Below are 21,779 nucleotides of genomic sequence, written 5' to 3'. Positions count from 1 at the left end.
CACTGGCTATGCATATGGCGAATGCAGCTAAACTATGTATTCCTCGACACTGGAGATCAACTACCCCACCTATCGTTAAAGAATGGCTCCTTACCCTAGACAGGACTGCCGAGATGGAAGAGCTAATACATATATCCAGAGATAACCCTCGGGCTTACAGTTCTGTCTAGGCCTGCTGGACACACTTTAAAACAACACCAGCCTACTCTCAACTGACCTCCTAGATCTTGTTTTGATATCAATAACAGACAAGACCCATTCTCTTACTAACCCTTTCCACACATTTCCTCTTAATTTTTATCTTCCGGTCTACGTTGACCCAGAGGAAGTGCTGCCCCCCTGGAGAGCGGCAGACGGGAGCAGCTTCCTTTCCATTCCTTCCCCTTCCCCTTTTCCTTTTTTCTATATCTCTATACTTTTCCCCTACCCCCTCCTTCACATCTCACCATTACTTCTACCCTTTTACCCCCCCCCCTCGCCTCCCCCACCCAAATCGACTTCCGAGGTGATATTACCCATGCACACCGCATAACCCTGCTTCTTACACATTTAAATCACGAGTCAGAGACAATTGTAGAGCTCAACAAGGTTCGCCCTGTACACCGATTACTGAGTATCTCCTGTGTAGAGAATTTCACCTCTTTCATGCTGCATAGACTTGCTCTGTTTATTTCTTCCCTCCTACTAATAAATGGCCCCCACAACTGAATCTACCTGTTCCACCCCATTTGATTGTTCCATACTCTTCTCCTATATGGTACAAACCCATGATCACCCACTGATGGTGGGCCATGCAGTTGCAGCTATCGGGTTGTTTGGTAATTTTGCAGTTGCTGTTTCTTTACTACTTCCTGACAATGTATAATGGTTCTCTTGCTGAATCTGCACCCAAAATCACTGGCTGTATTAGGTCTCTGTAGAATTGTTTCACCGCTAGAATTGTTTCACTGCTATACTTTGTAAATCCTTGTATTGCATTTTCTATTTTCAATAAAAAGTTTGAAACTAAAAAAAAAAACAGCAGGCAATGTTGATTTAGAGAGATTAGTACCACTTTTACCTGTTCCCTACCGTGCTATAGCCAAAAGATAGCTACAGTGTGGCTCTCTAGTTCTGAGAGGAAGTCCAGGGATGTCCTCACACCTGCGCACCTCCCACATGCCCCCTGGGGCATGCATCGAGCAAGCTCTGTGACCTCTGTGTCCTTTGAAAATAGCTGATCACAGATCGGAATAAAGGGCCAATCACAGAAGTCCTTTACCATGTGATCAACTGTGTCCAATTACAGCAAATCCCATGTAAACAAACAAACTTGCAGGCTAACGGCATGCTTTTCCTCACATGCTATCTCTGTGTGAGGAAAGGAGAGCTGATAACCGGCAAGTCTGACAGGGCACAGTGAGTACATTGTTTACATTGATAATCAGGGCACTGATCATCAGTACCCTGATTATCAGTTCAGCCCCATCAGTGTTAATCAGGGCTGCCTCATCAGGGCTGCCTCGTCAGGGCAGCCTCGTCAGGGCAGCCTCGTCAGTGCCGCCTCACCAGTGCAGCATTCTCAGCACCCATCAGTGAAGAAGAAATATTACTTATTTGCAAAATTGTATAAGAGAAACTAAGATAAATGTTTATTTTTTTTTTTTAAATGTTTAGTCTTTTTTCATTTATTTAGCAAAAAAAAATTATAAAAATTTAATTTGGGTACAGTGTTGCATGACCACGTAATTGTTATTCAAAATACGACAGCTCTGAAAGCTGAAAAATTGCCTGGGCAGGAAGAGGATGAAAGCGCCCAGTATTGAATTGGTTTATTCTCTTTTTTTTTTTTTTTTTTCAAAATACAATAGGCAATTCAGTCTTGCAAAGGTAAAAATCTTCAATCCAGTTAATGAGCAGATTTGAAGAGAGCCAGAGTCCAATCCCAATCCTTCATAGTATTTTAATTGGTAAAAGATAAGCGATCTGGGGCATTCAAAGTAACCTAGCAGAACCCTAATGTATTTCAACCGAAGCCTTAATAATTTAAAAACAGGGAGAAACCCTTGATCATGATACAAAATACAGATAGGCCCTTTCTGATAGGCCTGGTCTAAGTTGATTTAGACCAATTGTAACTTGTAATTGTATGCACAAAGTTATTAGTAAAATTATAATATGTACCTTTTTTTCTTTCAATATGTTTTATTAAGCATAGATTGCAATACAACAATTGTAAAGTTTCCAGGAGAAATATGTGCCTTTTTTTATATACGTAATATGTTTTTTTTTTGGATCTGTACCTAAAACAACTACAGGTATGTGATTAAAAGCAGCCTCAAGTAGAGAAATCTGGTGAAACATGAAGCCATTGTGGTAGACATGATCATTTTTTTTTTTTCAGTAAATGGTGCTCTAAAAATAGAACGCAGGTGTCAGCTTTATCACTTTTTTCTTACCAGCAAAGAGGCTTCTAGCATACCCAGAGGCCTGTTAGCAATGAGATGACAAGCTTAAGGCAACCACAGTAATAATCTCACAAGGGAGGCATTTTTTGCTAGAAATGCATGAAATATAGAAAACCTCATGCATTAATGACACATTTTGATTGTGTCATATAAATACCATGTAACTAAAATAAGTTTATTATGTTTCTCTTCTTTTCTTATAAAAGATATTAGAGGGTCATAATGATATACGGTGTATCCCATTAAATTAAGATATCATCAAAAAATTTATTTATTTCAGTAATTCAATTCAAACAGTGAAACTCATATATTTTAAATAGACATGTTACACACAAAGTGATATATTTCAAGCATTTATTTCTTTTATGTTTGATGGTTATGGCTTATAGCTAGTGAAAACCCAAAATTCGGTAAGACCAATAAAAAAAAGAATTTTAATAAAGAAATGTTGGCTTACTGAAAAGTATGTCCATGCACAGTATAGTATGCACTCAAAACTTGGTCGGGGCTCCTTTTGCATGAATTACTGCATCAAGGTGGCGTGGCATGGGGGTGATAAGCCTGTGGCACAGCTCAGGTGGTATGGAAGCCCAGGTTTCTTTGATAGTGGCTTTCAGCTCATCTGATTTGTTGGGTCTGGTGTGCTCTTGACAATTCTATTTAGATTCTCTCTGGGGTTTAGGTGAGTTTGCTGTCCAATCAAGCACAGTGATGCCATGATCAGGTATTGGTACTTTTGGCAGTGTGAGCAGGTGCCAAGTCCTGCTGGAAAATTAAATCAGCATCTCCATAAAGCTGGTCAGCAGAGGGAAGCATGACATGCTCTAGAATTTCCTGGCAGAGGGCTTTGCTGACTTTGAACTTGATAAAACACAGTGGACCAACACCAGCAGATGGCATGGCTCCCCACAGACTGTGGAAAATGTTGCATATAATTTGGAATAAAGGTCCCAGAGTTTGGAGGAAGAGTGGAGAGGCACAGAATCCAAGTTGCATGAGGTCCAGTGTGAAGTTTCCACAGTCAGTGATTATTTGGGGAGCCATGTAATCTGCAGATGTTGGTCCACTGTGTTTTATCAAGTCCAAAGTCAGCACAGCCCTCTACCAGAAAATTCTAGAGCACTTCATGCTTTCCCCTGCTGACCAGCTTTATGGAGAGGCTGATTTTATTTTCCAGCAAGATTTGGCACCTGCCCACTACCGAAAGTACCAATACCTGGTTTAATGATCATGGTATCACTGTGCCTAATTGGCACCAGACCCAACAATGCAGATGAGTTGAAAGCCACTATCAAAGCAACCTGGGCTTCCATAACACCTCAGCAGTGCCACTGGCTGATCGCCTCCATGCCACGCTGCATTTATGCAGTAATTAATGCAAAAAGAGCCCCAACCAAGTATTGAGTGCATACTATACTGTACATAGATATACTTTTCAGTAAGTCAACATTTCTGTATTACAAAATCCTTTTTTAATGGTCTAATGTAATATTCTAATTTTCTGAGATACAGAATTTTGGGTTTTCACTAGCTGTAAGCCATAATCATCAGAATTAAAAGAAAGAAATGCTTGAAATGTATCACTCCATGTGTAATGCATTAATATAAAATATATAAGTTTGACTTTTTTAATTGTTTACTGAAATAAATTAACTTTTTGATGATATTCAAATTTTATGAGATTCACTTGTATATCCAAGATGCCAAGATTGCTTCAGCTAACCAGTTAAGTGAGGCTGGGTAATGACTAACCAAATAAATCACAGCATAAAAAGTTACTTAACAGTAGTTTATTAGCTGCCATGTACTGTATTTCCCTTCTTTCTGTGTTTTACAGGGATCGTTGTTACTAGCTCCATATAAAGTAACATCTAAGATTCACCAATCGTGGCATGTTTTACCTAGGCTTTACTACTCTAATATATAAATTCTATCACATTCTGGCTAAACAAAGACACCTATTAAAAAGATACCTGCATTTGTTTTACACTTTTGGCTTAAATGGGGTAGTTGACTGTCATGTGCATTCAGAGAAAAGACCCTCCTGTCTTGTGGCATCATGTCACTGCAAATATAAGAAAGTCATGAACAAAGGTATCTCTAATGCCCCATCCTAAAGTTTCTAGATCAAACAGTACAGGGTAACCTAATGAGTGTTCTGTAAAGTGTTTGTTTTACCTTGGGTTTTACCACTGTCCCATTGTAGTGTGTCTTCACTAGAAATGCAGCTACATTGAAACATACCCTTTGCTTTCCAACCCACAATACCTCCACCACCCATAGGCACAAGGTGAAGCAAAATAAACACTTAGCACCTAATTAGATGGGTGTATTGGTGGATATTAGCATATCAGAGATTAACACAATAACAAACCTTCAGTTACTGCAGACAACACTTTTATGTTTCATGCTAGACTGGTATTTTTATTTTTAAAAAAGATGTAAGCCCTAAGGCCACATTTGCATTAGTGACTAGCAATGGTATGAATGACGGTGGCAGGAATCTTCTGATTCCTGCAGCTGTTTTTCCCACCTGTGAGTGGCTAACTGTGTCACTAGTCACTGGTGTGAATGCAGCCTAAATAATTGACATTTACATTTACATTTTTATGAAGCCTGGTGTATTATAATCCATTGCCATTTAAAAAAAAAAAAAAAAATTGCCTTCTGTCATCCTCTGTCATCCTCTGTTGCATTTAAGTGCTGCAGTGTTCCTGTCTACATGCACTCCAGTGATGATTGCATGTCATTTCTCAGAGCAATTTTTTTGATGGTGATAAATGTGAACTGTGCCTACATAATGTGCATTGAAATGACCACGTGAAATCTACATTGGAAACTCACGTGTAATGCAGAAACACAATTGTAAGAGCGGGACAGGGCATTTGCATTCTATAATAAGAAATGCCTAAACGGATCACTGGTTATCAATTTATTGAAAGCTGCAGATTTAAAAATATTAAAAATGATTTTTGATATTACCATAACGTAAAAACTAATAAGGTAGTTTTTACATGTTTGGATTCACATAAACATTAGCCAAGGGTTAAAAGAAGAAAAAATGTAAAGCCAAAACATAAATGTAGAGGAGATTTTTAAAAGTTTATTCACAGGAAGAAATTTCTTACCTGAAGATTGAAAAAGTGATGGCAGCTGAATCCTGATTCCCTGCTGCAGGATCGCTGATCATTTTTTTTTTCCCCATTGGGTTTAGTCATGGGCATTCAAAAAATAATCAGGCAGCATGCTACGTACTTATATGGCAAAATTTTGCTAATGCAAGGGGCTTAGAACTTGAGTCTACTCATGATGTATACAGTAACATATGCCATAGTCTTTTTCCAAAAAAATATGCTTTAATTACTGTGCCACAAACAAAAATCTAAAAGTCATTCACAAACCTCAGAATGGTAATTTGCAAAAAAAAATCACATATACTTTTTTTGCACACAGCCTAACTTGAACAACAACTTTATTAATATGGTGAGTGACGACCAAGCAACTGTTGTACATCAAAAAAGTCTTCAGTAGTCAGGAGTATGTCATGCGCAGTCTAGCATACAGCATGTAGTGGTCAGGAGTATAAAATACATAGCATAATGTATATAGTGCAGAGGTCAGCAATGTTTATTACACAGAGAAAAGGGGTCAGCAGTACATAACTCACAGAACACAGAGGTCAGGAATGCGTAACACACAGAGTGCAGGGGTCAGGAGTGTGCAAAACACAATGGTCAGGGTATGTAATGCAGATATCAATAGAAATAGTACAACAAAAAGCTACCTCTCTCCCAAAGCAAAATCACCTAGTACAGATCTTCCTCCTTTCCAGTTGTATAGGTTCCTTCTTCCAGTATAGCTTTACCCCAAATACATCTCATGCAGACTAGACTAGACCTCTAGGTATGTGATCTTGGTAGATTGTAGATATGTGTAATAACATTGATTGATCAAGGGGTTATACAATTAGGTATTCACAGTGATTAGTAACTATACAGAGGCAATCTAGCTAGTGCCAGTCCAACACAAATTGCAATACCCTTGCTATTAATATAACTCTTAAACTGCTTTTTGATGTGAACTAACAGCACAGTTGTATCTTTGGGACCAATCTTCTTTTTTTGTTTTCATAGTGCTAGTTATATTGATGACCTTTAAGACATTTAGTTCTTTGCTATGTATTCCATTCCGCTGGAATCTTAGGCATTTTTTTTTCACAATATAAATTTTATTGAAAAACAAATGTGAATACACGTAAGTAAATGATCAATAGTATATAGTGATTTACACAATGATAAGTAAAGAAATCACAATACACAAAACCTTGATGTTAAACAGAGAAAAGCATTTTTACATCATTCCTGTTGAGATACTCCGTTTTGCACCCTGTATAATTCTTTGGTAATATATATGTATAAACATATACATCTTTTTTTCAGATCCAAGTTCTATCTATGAGTCTGGTTTGTGTGGCAATCTAGCCATTATTCCTTATTCTACTTTTGCTGCTTCTGTTTGTTGAGGTTCTGGTTCTTCCTACATCCCCTAGAGCAGACTTTCCTGGTGACAATCCTCCTTTTAAATTGTTTTTTTAAATTGATTATCAATAGATAGGTGCATATTCCAATGTATTGATCTAACCTCTGTTTTTACTTTATAGACACCTTGTCATTAGCATCCACTTCAGTTGAGGTGAATTAAGGTTCATGAAATGCATTGGGAAATGTTATCCACTGAGAGAGAGAGAGAGGAACTAGTGCCATAGTATTGTAGCACAGATTTCTCCTCCTTCCTCTGTTGCTTGCTGGCTTCAGGCATTTAGCACTGAAAATCTGCTGCTTGCGATTTTCTAGTAGATAAATTTGCAGATACTTTCTTTCACGAAAGACAACAAATAAGCAGATAAAGCTTAAGCATTGAGATAATTGGCAAATCTTGATTTATTCATGTTTTAGAGAGAGTGATATAATTGACACAACAAGCAATCAATCTTAGGCCTTCAGGGAACAACCTTTTTGCAGCACTAAATAAAAAAATACCTCTTTGTCAATACTAGTGGGTACAGACAGACCATGGCTCACACATTAACAGTTGTTGCCTAGCATACAAAATTGATAACTGGTTACAGATCTTAACTGCTCGGTCAACAGAAACCATTAATTTTGTACATTAAATTAGTTCAAGACAATAAAGTATTACAAATCATTTAAAGTTAAATTCCAGAAATTCGGCAACTTTATAGAAAGTGCAGGCACACTGTGAATTTAGTCCATTTAGGTGCATGTCACCTCCGGACTCTATATTACATATAAAAGTATGTGACAGATTTATTGCACTCCCAGAGGATACACTCTAGCTGTGAGAGGAGAGAAGCGCACACATTAGCTTTGCCCATCCTTCCCCTCTGCTGCCCATTCACAGAAGCCTTTGTATTTTGTGAATGCGTTCACATAATACAAAGGCCTATGTGAATAAGCAGAAGGAGGAGAAGGGTGGGCATAGCAGTTCCAGTGATTCTGCTTTTGAAGAAAATGAAACCACCGTAAGCAGCATCGGAGCTCCAGAAGTTATCTTCCTGGAGCACAATAAACCTATTAGATGTGAAAAAATAGGGATAAGTCTACCAGGCTGCAGGCACCTTATTAGACTTAACTCATGGTCTTCAGGTTTAAAGTCACTATAAACCTTCCTATCTGCACCATGTGTTTTTCACCTGCAAAGGATGTGCATTGAGCATGTAGTTTCATGGTGTCATTTGTTTCCCTGTACACACAGCCTATAGTAGAGTAAATCTTCACATCCCTGTGTCAGAAACTTCTGTTTGTGTCCAAACATGAGGCATGCAGCATGGCACTACACAGGTTACTGCATGAGTTCTGTCTGCAGTCTAAAAACTGAACTTCCTGTGAAGAATCTACTTATCCCACAATCCCTGGGTCTCTTGGTCTAGCACCAGTGCAAGTCAGAGCTAAATAGTAATTAGATCTGACACAGACACAAGCAAGCATAGAAATTAGGAAGCTCGTACCATGTTGAAAAAGATGTATTTCATCACATTAGCACTTCTACATTTGCGATGTAACACAGAGGAAATGGGTAGGCATGCATTTGATTCTGTGAAACCTGGAACCAGAAGTTGACTGTCCCTCAGGTGACTAGGGCAGGCAGGCTGCAGCAATACATGTATATAGTGGAATCAATCAGCCATGACACTACAAACTGCAACCACAACATGTGGGCCCATCATTACAAGGTAAAGCAATCAAACAACACGGGGAATATAACTAAACTAAAACAATGAAAACATTTGAAAGTGTACAATGTGTTGTAGTGAAAATAAATGTGATTAGAAGGTATGCTAATAGGTGGGCCTTGGTGAGCCCTTAGTTTAAGTTCCATCAAAACATTTTTGGGGGGAAGTGGGGATCATTTTTACTGCTATTCAGGACTCTGGAGATATTTCCCGTTATGGACTCTCTCACATGAGCAGATCTTCTGCTGAATGTTTGACATCCATGCCTGTTTAGTTTGTGCCCAGAGGACACAGGCAGACCCGTGATAGCTCTATGGGTGGCTGGCTACCTCCAATATGTCACATTTAGGTCCAGAAAAAAAGAAAGTGATGCAGTCCTTTTCCATCTTCTTTTTCCACACCTTAACAGACACAGGTATATTTGCATCAACCTAACTAAAGAGTTGCATGGAGCTTCTAATCAAGTCCGCCTGAAAAACTGACAGGCTGATCTTATGGAAAAGTCCATGTTAATTAAGTCTAGAAGGTGCCTAAATCTGACCTCCAGAAACTCATCCACTTTAACTCTTAGTATGCCTGCACACAGTGGCGTTGGGAGGGGGGAAAACCCTGGGCTTTAGCCCCGAGTGGGCCCCCAAAAAGCCCCTGGCCTTGTGTGGATTGTTTACTGTTATTAGCCCCGAGTGTCCACTGTCCAATATGCTCTTCCTCCTACTCCTCTCCGTAGGGCCTATACTGCCTGGCCTGCCACACTGGTTTCTAGTATCGCCTGGCGTCTAGCAACCAGTGATGTCACTCGTCACTCGTCACATGACAACAGCAGCCAGCAGGAGAGGCTCCCATTGCTCAGAGCGGAGGAGGATTTCAAATTCCTCCTCAGCGCTTAGAATTGGCTCCACCTCCACCCACCTCCATCTTCTTCGGGCTGCAGTTCAGAGGCGGTGGCAGCAGCAGAGGGAAGAAGGTGAGTGCCCAATCAAGTCTCCCTATGTGACTGGATAGGAGGGGCGGTGGGGCAGCTGCATATAGAGGAATTGATCTTTCCATATTCCTCCTGCAGCCACTGGCTCTCCCCCTCAGTGATCTACAGTCCCCCCTCCCCCTGTTCTCTCTGTCCCCCTGGTTTTCCCTGCCCCCCAGTGCTCCCTACACCCCAACCCAGTGCTCTCAAACCCCCGTGCTTTCCAACCGCCCTGAAATGCTTTCCTAACCCCCCTCTTATAATTCTCTCCAGTCCCCCCTAATGCTTTCCTGTCACCCCCCCCCCCTCGTTCCCTTCAGCTCCTCCAGTGCTCTCTGTTTCCCCTGTGTTTTTCTATCTTCTATCATAACTGCAGTCTCTGACCATCACTTGTATCATGTCCGCAGTCTCTAACCATCCCTTTTGTCACGTCCGCAGTCTCTGACCATCTCCTGTATCATATCCTCAGTCTCTGACCATCTCTTGTATCATGTCCACAGTCTCTGACCATCTCTTGTATCATGTCCGCAGTCTCAAACCATCTGTTTTGTCACGTCCGCAGTCTCTGACCATCTCCTGTAGCATGTCCTCAGTCTCTGACCATCTCTTATATCACATCTGCAGTCTCTGACCATCTCTTGTATCATGTCCACAGTCGTTGACCATCTCTTGTATCATGTCTGCAGTCTCTCACCATCTCTTGCATCATGTCTGCAGTCTCTGACCATCGCTTGCATCATGTCTGCAGTCTCTGACCATCGCTTGCATCATGTCTGCAGTCTCTGACTATCTCTTGAATCATGTCTGCAGTCTCTGACCATCTCTTGCAACATGTCTGTAGTCTCTGACGATCTCTTGCATCATGTCTGCAGTCTCTGACCATATCTTGCATCATGTCTGCAGTCTCTGACTATCTCTTGCATCACGTCTGCAGTCTCTGACCATCTCTTGTATCACGTTTGCAGTCTCTGACCATCTCTTGTATCACGTCCGCAGTCTCTGACCATCTCCTGAATGATGTCCGCAGTCTCTGACCATCACTTGTATCATGTCTGCAGTCTGCAGCTTTTCAACCTAATTTACTGAAACTGTACAAAGGCACCCTAAACCCCTGTGACAACCAATTATAATTCATCTTTTGCTAGTGTGATGTCAGATAAGTAACACTTAACATTTTGTTTTGTGCATGGTTTCTTAAACAAGCCCTCGATGTTCAACTTTCCCAGGAAGTCATAGAGGAACTGACTCACCTTGTCTTTTTCTCACCTAGCAACACCCCTGCCTGCACATTGAGCAAAGTGGTTGTAAACCTAAGTCATAGAATCTGAGAAAAGCACATATATCTGTAATGTTTACCTATTTCTCTCTAAAGCTCTAAGTGTCATTTCTTTCTGGTGCTTAATTCCTCTGTTATCAGCATGAGTCACTTTTGAGAAGTTTTCCTGACACATGAGATAAAATTTGTGTCGGTGAGTAGCTCAGCACGGAGCTTGTCTTTTCAGAACACAGTTCTTCTGTTGTGTGATGCATGAAGGTGTGTTCCTGTCCTCCAATCAGCTCTCACACACTGTGACTGCATCCTCTCCGCACCCTACTCTGTGCTCCTGAAAGCTGACATTTATAACACACCCCACTGGGTGAGGGTTTAACCACTTTAAGTCCAACAAGGTACATGATACCTCGTGGAGTTATATTTTCAATTTAGAAACATAGAAAAGTGACAGCAGAAAAAAGACCAAGTAGTCCATCTAGTCTGTTCTTTTTTACTTTTTTCTTTCAATATATACATGTTTTTTTTTTTACTTTTTTTATGTCTAAGTATATATTTATGTTTGTTCCATGCGTATTTGAATCCACTTACTGTTGACAGACTCACTATCTCTGGTGGAAGTCTGTTCCAAGCATCAACTACCCTTTCTGTAAAATAACACTTTCTAAAATTTGTTTAACTACCACACTAATTAGGCACCAGTTGGGATACTAGATCACCTCTCTTATGTATGTTAATTGATAACAACTAGTACTCAACACCTAAGCCATATACACACAATCAGATTGTCGGACAAATTTTCATCCATTTTTTGTTGCATGCTAGTCTGATATCGAAAATGAAGAGGCTACTTTCATTTGAAAATTCTTGTACAACAGAATTCAACTTCAGAAGTGATGTCATGTGTTGAATTATTTTGTATGTATTCTTTCGTTTCCGAGCATGCGCAGTCTTGTTTTACGATTTTTTTTCAGACAAAAACTGTACTAATTGAACGAAAATTGAACGTTGTGTTCACGTATGATAAAAAATGTGTAGCCCACACATCCATTTTTTGTCGTACGAAAATTCGTAATCGGCTGTCGAAAGCACTATACTAATGATCCGAAAATCGACAGATTGTTCCTCTGACTGAATTTTACTTTCAATTTTCTTATCGTGTGTATAGGCCTTTAGTCACCAATGCACAATACAGAATTACTCCAGTACTAATTAAGCAATACCAATAGCAACACTACTATAATACCAATGTTACAAAAAGTAACCAATTTAAGAAAAACAATTAGAAATTCTTTGAACTTACCATATCATATTCGCTGTTCAAGCTATGCACTTTAGTCCTGCTGCACCACTGTCCTGATGCACTCCCAAAGAGCAAACTCCACAGATCTGACAGTTTCATGGTCATGAAGTAGAAGAGGAGATCTCCCAAAGGGTTCACTTTTTCCAGAGACAACCTTTTAAGAGGGAATTTCTCTCACTTTGTGAGATTTCCTCTAACTTCCAGTTACCTCCCTGTGACAGGAAGCGAAGGTAACATTTCCCAATTGTGCAAGTACAGCAAAAAAAAAATCTAACATGGGTGTAGACCCTTCTTTATTCAATCCAAAACAAACAAAAGGGGCTAAAAAACATCTAAAGCTAATCTCCAGTTTTCATTTATCTTTAAATAGTTTGATAGGACCAAGCTGGTCCAAACACACTATTTACTTTACTAAAGTGGGGTACACACTATAAGAAAATCGGGCGAACGATCGTCCGATTTTCCGTGTTATTTCATAACAAATCGAAACCGATGAACGAAAAATTCGTACAAATATTCTCATACGATAAAGGCTTTTTTTTTTGCTTGTTTTTTGTTAAACGAAAATTGTTTGTTCTGTTCCTGTACGAGAGCAATTTTTGGAGTTTGTCCCTTTCGGGAATTTTCATACAAAAAGTCGGAATCGGCTGTCGAAAGTTGTGTACTCACTATACGCAAATCGTGCGAAAGTTCTTTGGACGAAAATTCTGCCCTGATAGTGTGTACGAGCCTTAACAGTTGCAGCAGGTGGGAACAATGTATAAAATGCTACATACAGTATTCAGTGCTGTATTCCGGCAGCGGGACGAGACCTTCCTGTTATATGGAGCTCAGCCTCTCACTAGGAGCTTCGTATTCTATGAACAAATACATAGCTTTCTCTGATTGGCCGAGGCGGAGTTTGTGACATTGTCACTCCACCTTCCTACCTTAGCCAAGCAGAGGAAGGTTTGCATTTATTCATAGCAAACAAAGCTCCCTCTAAAAGTCTGAGTGTCACTTGGCCAGACTCACTTTTGTTTTAAGAGTAGCACAGAAGTTCTGTTCCTGCTGCTGGAACCCAGTGCTGTATACTGCATGTAGCTAAAGCTGATACAGTACACACAACGCTGTTAGTGAAGTAAATCATTTTTGGACCAGTTTGGTCCAAACAAATTATTTAAAGCTAAATGAAACCTGGAGATAAGCTTTAAACTGCCACTTCTTAACAAGGATGGCAACTGACCCAATTTATAATTAGCTTTTATCGATACTGTCTAATCGTTTATGTTAAAAACAGAGGTATTAGTTGTACACATTTGCAAATATAAAGAAGCTGCACCACCAGTCCAAGGTTCCTCTGGAAAATGCAATCCTAGCTCTTAAATTCAAGAGTCTCAAAGGATAACAGCAAATAAATTAAGGGCAGGTACAGTATGCCTGGAGGGAACCTTTTCCCCTTTAGAGGTGCAGTAACACATTAGAAGCCCAGGCAACTGTACAGTTGCAGCTGACAGCAATCAGGGTAATCCAGACAGCCAACCAGTCTCAAGCAAAATCTAGTGCACAAATTATACAGGAATACCAACCACCCCAATTGCACAGTACAAACAAACAGACCTTCGACTTCTGCAGCTTTGCCTCAGAACCATGTAAGGCAGAATACAGAAGCACTACTCTCCCCTCTTCACGACATAGATACTTATTTAAGGGTCTGGCTTTTCATTTTTTACAGTATTGGGGGGAGGCTGTGGACCTTTTTTTTTTTTTAACATAATTTTTAACATCATTATTTTGCAGTGCAGTGTGAGTTTCAAAAATCTTATTGTGCCATTAAAGAGAGAATCTGGCCTTGCTATGCACTCACTTATTTTAGGATTCATTAAAAATGGAGGAAAGAAAATGCAAATGAAAGTGGAATTGTCACCCATTGTTACAAATAACATTTACATTTTTTCATAAAATGAAGGCATCACAAATTTTGTGGCTACCAGCAACAATTCCATTTTATTTACCCTTGCATTTCTTTGTTTTTTAGTTACCCCCTAATATCTCACAGAATGTTTTTTTTTTTTTTTTTTAGAAAACCGATGATGTTTAATGTTTCATTACAGACTGAACAAGTAATTTTTTTTTTTTTTGTGAATCAGTGCAACAGTCTATCTGTGTCTAGTATACAGGCTTTGATGTAAAACAGTAATTGGCTATTAAAACTTACCACATTTTGGGAAATGTTGTAAAACCTTGCAAAAAAATATATCTTATGATGGCTGTTAAAACCAGCACATGGAGAGATAAAGGAAACCACATTTCACAATATCCAACTTTTTTACTTTTCATCCTAGTTTCCTTTTAGCATGTGTTTGTATATATGTATGAATTAAGCTACATTCTTTTATCTCCATTAAAATACAATTTTTTGTGGGTAAAAAGCTACTGTCTTCTACATACTAACTAAGGCATTTTATAGAAAACTTTCAGAGTTCTAAAATCCCTTTGTCAAGGACAATACCAGGCAAAGGTTATAATAGCAGAATACAATATACACCAATCAGCCATAACATTATGACCAACCACCTAATGAGTATGGCCCCCTTTTGCTAAAACAGCCATGACCTATCGAGGCACGGACACCAAAGTAACATCCACATTAATGACAGGACCCAAGATGTCTCAGCAGAACAATGCCCAAAGCATCACACTGCCTCTGCCAACTTGCCTTCTTATACTGCATCCTGGTGCCATCTCTTCCCCAGGTATGTGACGTACACACACCCGGCCATCCACATGATGTAAAAGAAAACGTGATCCATAAGGCCAGGCCACATTCTTTTATTGCTCCGTATTCCAGTTCTGATGTTCATGTGACCATTGTAGAAGCTTTTGGCTGTGGACATGGGTCACCATGGGCTTCACAGCCCTATACATAACAAACAGTGATGCCCATTTTCTTCTGCTTTTACCACATCAACTTCATAGACAAAGCAATAATAGGAAAAAAGGCTGCGCTTAAGTCACAGTCAGGATAGGTAAACAATAATGAACCTAGGCAGCCAGTACAAAAAATACAACTATAGTAATGAAAAGATAAATAAAAGTACAGCGCCAATCATTAATATAGGACAAATCACTGAAAGGTAAGAGTCCAAATATTAAACGGATGATAATCCTCAATAAAACAGATATGAGAGTCCAGCCACCAAAGATAGAGTCAGTACAAGGAAAACATCATCACCCCGTGCAACAGATTAGATATCAGCTTACCGGAAACCCTGGACCCCCTGTTAGGGTGGGTCACATGAGCAAGTGGTAAATAAATCCAGGAAGAGGGTCCTCTATAGTGCGGATACCAATCCCAGGATGGTCTCTCCAAGGAGGGCACAGTTCCAGTAACTCAACCCGTGCAGTAGGTGAAAATACCTCAAAATCAAGAGGAAGACTCCAATGGCATAGTAAACTACTCAGCTTTATTCATATTAAAAAGATGAAAATGTCAACTCACATTTAGATGACAAATCAATGCGCATAAATGGTACACCACAGATAAGCGTGAAGACAAGCGGACGCGCCTGACGTTTCGTCCTCCCTAGGACATTCTCAAAGGCAGTGTCCGCCGCCATCCTCATGCTTTATATACTCAGAGGCCTTGAAACTGATTGCAGGGGTCCCGGAAGCCTCTGGCCGGCGGAAGTGCTTCCACCGGAAGTGATGTCATTGGTGGAGGTACATCACTTCCTGTCCATGGTTCCAACCAGGAAGAGCCAGCGTACATCACTTCCTGTCCATGGTTCCAACCAGGAAGAGCCAGCGTTTCATCGCTGCTCACAACCGAGGAAGTACACTCCCCTCTGGAGGGTCGCCCAATCAGAAACAACAAATCGGGACAGACCCACATCCAGTGGAGCACTACCCACATGGCAACTGTCAACAACAGGGACACCATCATTCAAGTGCAATACAGCAAACACAAAGACATAATTGTCCCATTGCGGGCAATTAAAATAAGCAATCTATGAATAATTACAGTGTTTATGGTGCATCAAAGGATATACTTGTTAAACTATGTGGGGAAACGGAAAAAAAACCCCAAAGTAAAGTCCACACAGTCGATAGCAGGCACCATAATATTCATTACAGCTACCATAATATTCATAGAAGGCAAAAGATATAACATATGGGAACCATACAGGACTTGTGTTGCCACAGCCACATGTTGATAAAAATACAATTAAAATTGGACGATAATCCATAAAATAACTGTATGGAGGAGATTAATAAATATGCAAATAATAATTCTCCAATAACAAATGGAAAAATAAAAGTATTAAAAGAGTAAGGAAGCTAAAACTAAAAACACTAAAAAGAAAAGGGGGGGGGGTGTAAAGAAACCCTTTATCATCATAAAAATCAGGAAGCTAGACTGGTCTGCATTGATCTCATCCATTATTGATGAAGCAGTTTACGTCCCAGTCTACATTCAACCCATATGGCGTATAACATTTCATGTCGAATATCCAACGAGTCTCCTTCCTTGATATTTCCCGTCTCACATTGCTCCCTCTCCAGTTTGCTGTAAATTTATAGATACCTATAATGGAAGTCCCTGTGGCTTTTTTGTTATGACATTCCAAGTAGTGTCGGGAGACGCTATGCTTGGGGAATCCGCAATGGATATTCCCCAAATGCTCATTAACTCTTATTTGCATAGTTCTAATGGTCCTCCGGACATACTGGAAGCCACAGGGACATTCCAAAAGGTAAACAACATTCTTGGTGGAGCAAGTGATGAAGGATCCTATGGTGTAGGTCTTATTAGTAGTATTAGAATGGAAGCACACCACTTTCCTGTTTTTAATTGCGTTGGCCTTGCACACGACACACTTGCGGCATGGGAAAAATCCCTTAACCTCCGGAAAGAAAGCCGATTTAAGTGGTCGGTCAACCACATTCGGCGCTATCTGAAGTCTCACAGGGGGGACTCCACGGTAGATGACCATGGGTTTGTCTCCCAACACTGGAGCCCAGACTCTGTCGTTCAGGAGTACCTTCCAATGCCTGGAAAAGATGTTCTTCAGGTCCCTGTATTGTTGGGTATAGGTGGTTACAAACGGAACCCCAGCCTTCCCATCAAAAGCATTAGCTTTTGGGGTATCCGTGAGCATTGCGACCCTATCCCTATCAGCTACTTCCTTGATGACCCTATTCAGATCCACCTCCGCATAGCCTTTGTCCAGAAACCGTCTTTTGAGGACATTGGCCTGCTGGAAGTAGTCTGCCACATGAGAGCAGTTCCTTCTAATTCGAAGGAACTGACTCTTAGGAACGGAATTTAGCCAGGAGGGATGATGAAAACTATCCCTCCCGATAAACCCGTTCCTATCTGTGGTTTTAAAGAAAGTAGTGGTCACCAACGAATCCCCATTAACCTTGATGTCCAAATCCAAAAAAAGGATATTGCTTTCACTGGCTTCGTGTTGCAGTCTGATGCCTAAGTCATTGTCATTAAGTCCCTGGAAGAAAGCGTCAAGTGAGTCCATTGTGCCATTCCAGACAACTATGACATCATCAATATAACGCTTCCAAAGGACCAACTCAGGTTTTTGGTCGTGTAAAACACAGTCCTCCTCCCACTTCGCCAAGAACAGGTTGGCCATGCTAGGTGCAAATTTGGCACCCATGGCCACACCTTTCCTTTGCAAATAATACGAACCACCGAACCAAAAATAGTTGTGGGTCATGGCGAAGGAGAGGAGGCTGAGAAACCACACTCTTTGTGCTGGAATCAAATGAGGATCCCGCTGCAAAAAGGACTCAACAGCCAACAAGCCATCAGAGTGTGAGTTTATGGTATACAGGGAGGTCACGTCTGCCGTGGCTAGGACGTAACCCTCCCTCCACTCCACCTCTCCCAGCAATCTCAGAACTTGAGTAGAGTCACGCAAGAACGTGGGCGTACCGACTACCAGAGGCTGCAAGTAGGCATCAATGTACTTCCCTATTCGGGAAGTCACCGAATCGATGCCGCTGATAATGGAGCGACCTGGGGGGTGAACAGGGTCCTTGTGAATTTTTGGAAGGTAATACAGTACCGGTACTCTAGGAGCGACCGGGACCAAGTACGCCTTCTCTTTCTTGTTAAGAATTTTGTCAACAAAGCCCTGATTCACCAAGGTGGATAGTTCAACCTTGTATTTCCGGGTAGGGTTACCCCTCAAAGGGAGATAGGTTTCACGGTCGGAAAGGATCCTGGACATCTCCCCCAGATAGGCGGATTTGTCCAGGACCACTATTCCGCCTCCCTTATCAGCGGGTCTAACCACTATGTCTTCACTCTTACGTAAACTTTTCAAACCCGAAGTAAACCTAATATCGCTATAATACGTCTTAACATTCAAAGCATCTAAATCCTTAATGACCAAATCCCTAAACACACTCAATGAGGGGGCAAGGGAACCGGGGGGGATTAAAGAGAGAGGCATTTGAAAGACCTGAATGCCTAATCCCATCCCTAATGATCACAGGATCTTTAGCAGGTTTAGAAAGCATATAGCGCTTGATATTAAGCTTACGGGTGTACTTTTGGATGTCTATGAAGACACCAAATTTGTCCAAAGGTTTAAAAGGTACGTGTTTCAGACCCCGATCTAAAACCAAGGTTTCATCATCCGTGAGGGTGATTTGACTTAAGTTAAAAATACCACTGCCTCTTACGTTCGCTTTCTTTTCCTTTCGCTTCCTCCATCCCCCTCGGGGCCCTCTCCTGGGTTTGGATTCCGGTCGTAATCGTACCGGTTCCTTTGAAAAAAACTCGGGTACCTCTGGGGATGTTCATTATGCCTTGGAGGTTCCCACCACTGTTCTTGAGAAGAAGAGGAATGGAGGGGCACCTAGGGGTAGACTAGAAAATTATGGATATTCTCAAGTCCCCCATTCTTCATATTACCAGGCACAGAGACCACCCCCCTTCTCAAAAGGGTGCCTCTAAAAAGAAAAAGGGGAAGAGGAAGAACCTCAATGTTGCCAATAATAGTTTTGCTCCTTTGGAGGACCATCAGGGGGCGGATTAGATGATTGTGGGGAGAGGTTTATTTCTCAACATCCTTATCCTACCCCCTATGGTCCCCACTACTCTCAAGAACAGTGGTGGGAACCTCCAAGGGCAAATTTGGTGTCTTCATAGACATCCAAAGTACACCTGTAAGCTTAATATCAAGCGCTATATGCTTTCTAAACCTGCTAAAGATCCTGTGATCATTAGGGATGGGATTAGGCATTCAGGTCTTTCAAATGCCTCTCTCTTCAATCCCCCCTGGTTCCCTTGCCCCCTCATTGAATGTCTTGCGTGACTCTACTCAAGTTCTGAGATTGCTGGGAGAGGTGGAGGGGAGGGAGGGTTACGTCCTAGCCACGGCAGACGTGACCTCCCTGTATACCATAATTTCACACTCCGATGGCTTGTTGGCTGTTGAGTCCTTTTTGCAGCGGGATCCTCATTTAATTCCAGCGCAAAGAGCGTGGGTTCTTAGCCTCCTCTCCTTCGCCATGACCCACAACTATTTTTGGTTCGGTGGTTCGTATTATTTGCAAAGGAAAGGTGTGGCCATGGGTGCCAAATTTGCACCTAGCATGGCCAACCTGTTCATGGCGAAGTGGGAGGAGGACTGTGTTTTACAGGACCAAAAACCTGAGTTAGTTCATTGGAAGCGTTATATTGATGATGTCATAGTTGTCTGGAATGGCACAATGGACTCACTTGACGCTTTCTTCCAGGGACTTAATGACAATGACTTAGGCATCAGACTGCAACACGAAGCCAGTGAAAGCAATATCCATTTTTTGGATTTGGACATCAAGGTTAATGGGGATTCGTTGGTGACCACTACTTTCTTTAAAACCACGGATAGGAACGGGTTTATCGGGAGGGATAGTTTTCATCATCCCTCCTGGCTAAATTCCGTTCCTAAGAGTCAGTTCCTTCGAATTAGAAGGAACTGCTCTCATGTGGCAGACTACTTCCAGCAGGCCAATGTCCTCAAAAGACAGTTTCTGGACAAAGGCTATGCTGAGGTGGATCTGAATAGGGTCATCAAGGAAGTAGCTGATAGGGATAGGGTCGCAATGCTCACAGATACCCCAAAAGCTAATGCTTTTGATGGGAAGGCTGGGGTTCCGTTTGTAACCACCTATACCCAACAATACAGGGACCTGAAGAACATCTTTTCCAGGCATTGGAAGGTACTCCTGAACGACAGAGTCTTGGCTCCAGTGTTGGGAGACCAACCCATGGTCGTCTACCGTGAAGTCCCCCCTGTGAGACTTCAGATAGCGCCGAATGTTGTTGACCGACCACTTAAATCGGCTTTCTTTCCGGAGATTAAGGGATTTTTCCCATGCCGCAAGTGTGTCGTGTGCAAGGCCAATGCAATTAAAAACAGGAAAGTGGTGTCCTTCCGTTCTAATACTACTAATAAGACCTACACCATAGGATCCTTCATCACTTGCTCCACCAAGAATGTTGTTTACCTTTTGGAATGTCCCTGTGGCTTCCAGTATGTCGGGAGGACTATTAGAACTATGCAAATAAGAGTTAATGAGCATTTGGGGAATATCCATCGCGGATTCCCCAAGCATAGCGTCTCCCGACACTACTTGGAATGTCATAACAAAAAAGCCACAGGGACTTCCATTATAGGTATCGATAAATTTACAGCAAACTGGAGAGGGAGCAATGTGAGACGGGAAATATCAAGGAAGGAGACTCGTTGGATATTCGACATGAAATGTTATACGCCATATGGGTTGAATGTAGACTGGGACGTAAACTGCTTCATCAATAACGGATGAGATCAATGCAGACCAGTCTAGCTTCCTGATTTTTATGATGATAAAGGGTTTCTTTACACCCCCCCCCCCTTTTCTTTTTAGTGTTTTTAGTTTTAGCTTCCTTACTCTTTTAATACTTTTATTTTTCCATTTGTTATTGGAGAATTATTATTTGCATATTTATTAATCTCCTCCATACAGTTATTTTATGGATTATCGTCCAATTTTAATTGTATTTTTATCAACATGTGGCTGTGGCAACACAAGTCCTGTATGGTTCACATATGTTATATCTTTTGCCTTCTATGAATATTATGGTAGCTGTAATGAATATTATGGTGCCTGCTATCTACTGTGTGGACTTTACTTTGGGGTTTTTTTTACCGTTTCCCCACATAGTTTAACAAATATATCCTTTGATGCACCATAAACGCTGTAATTATTCATAGATTGCTTATTTTAATTGCCCGCAATGGGACAATTATGTCTTTGTGTTTGCTGTATTGCACTTGAATGATGGTGTCCCTGTTGTTGACAGTTGCCATGTGGGTAGTGCTCCACTGGATGTGGGTCTGTCCCGATTTGTTGTTTCTGATTGGGCGACCCTCCAGAGGGGAGTGTACTTCCTGGGTTGTGAGCAGCGATGAAACGCTGGCTCTTCCTGGTTGGAACCATGGACAGAAAGTGATGTACGCTGGCTCTTCCTGGTTGGAACCATGGACAGGAAGTGATGTACCTCCGCC

Source organism: Pelophylax lessonae (genome assembly GCF_965119305.1).
Source record: "Pelophylax lessonae genome assembly, chromosome: 4".
In the NCBI taxonomy this organism is placed as follows: domain Eukaryota; kingdom Metazoa; phylum Chordata; class Amphibia; order Anura; family Ranidae; genus Pelophylax; species Pelophylax lessonae.
The sequence above is the reverse complement of the archived record's forward strand: the minus strand, read 5'-3'. Positions refer to the sequence as shown.